The sequence below is a fragment of the Scyliorhinus torazame genome, chromosome 4 (genome assembly GCF_047496885.1).
Source record: "Scyliorhinus torazame isolate Kashiwa2021f chromosome 4, sScyTor2.1, whole genome shotgun sequence".
NCBI classification, from domain to species: domain Eukaryota; kingdom Metazoa; phylum Chordata; class Chondrichthyes; order Carcharhiniformes; family Scyliorhinidae; genus Scyliorhinus; species Scyliorhinus torazame.
The window spans coordinates 49,152,735-49,153,346 of record NC_092710.1 but is presented as its reverse complement, the minus strand read 5'-3'; the positions used below and the strand labels follow the sequence as shown (position 1 = coordinate 49,153,346).

General features: G+C 44.1%; 1 non-coding gene across 1 annotated transcript; it reads right to left on the bottom strand.

Annotated features, from left to right (window-relative positions):
* Positions 1-200: 200 nt before the first annotated feature.
* Positions 201-273, bottom strand: trnak-uuu (transfer RNA lysine (anticodon UUU)). Its single transcript has one exon. It is a non-coding gene; the product is annotated as a tRNA-Lys (tRNA).
* Positions 274-612: the final 339 nt, after the last annotated feature.

Here is a 612-nt window from a genome sequence, read left to right as displayed (position 1 = left end):
TACTACAGTGGTATAATGCAGAACAAGACCAGGAGAGAGTTTTTACATTAACTGAAAATCGAGCGAAAATTCTGGACGGCTGTTGCAATTTGGCAAACACGACGTTGTCACGGTTCTTCCACTTTCCATAAAGCATCCTGCATTCTTTATTTTTATTTCCTACCGTTCATTGGGAAGCAAACGCCTTGAGCCAAAATGAAAACCCTGACAGGGACTTGAACCCTGGACCCTCAGATTAAAACTCTGATGCTCTACCGACTGAGCTACCAGGGCCCATTTCAGCAATGCTCTTATAGCTCACGTCAAAGTCTCATACTGTATCTTTTGAATTTCCTTCACTGGTCATTCAGCCTCTCCAGCTCATTTCCCTCGCAAGCAGACCGGCAGCCTCCCTTCGGCTTTCTTTCTCAAATTCTTCAACTTGGACTCGCATTTTACCAATGACCTGTGATGTGACAACTGTTGTTACCCAGGGACATGCACTGGGACTTCAAGACATTGAAGATTACGTTTAGTTCACTGAGATATCAGTGGGAAGCTGCAGAGATACAGATTGTATTTTAAGAGAGGGAATAAAGGGTGTCATCTGGTGTTTGTTGTGGCAGAGAGTGA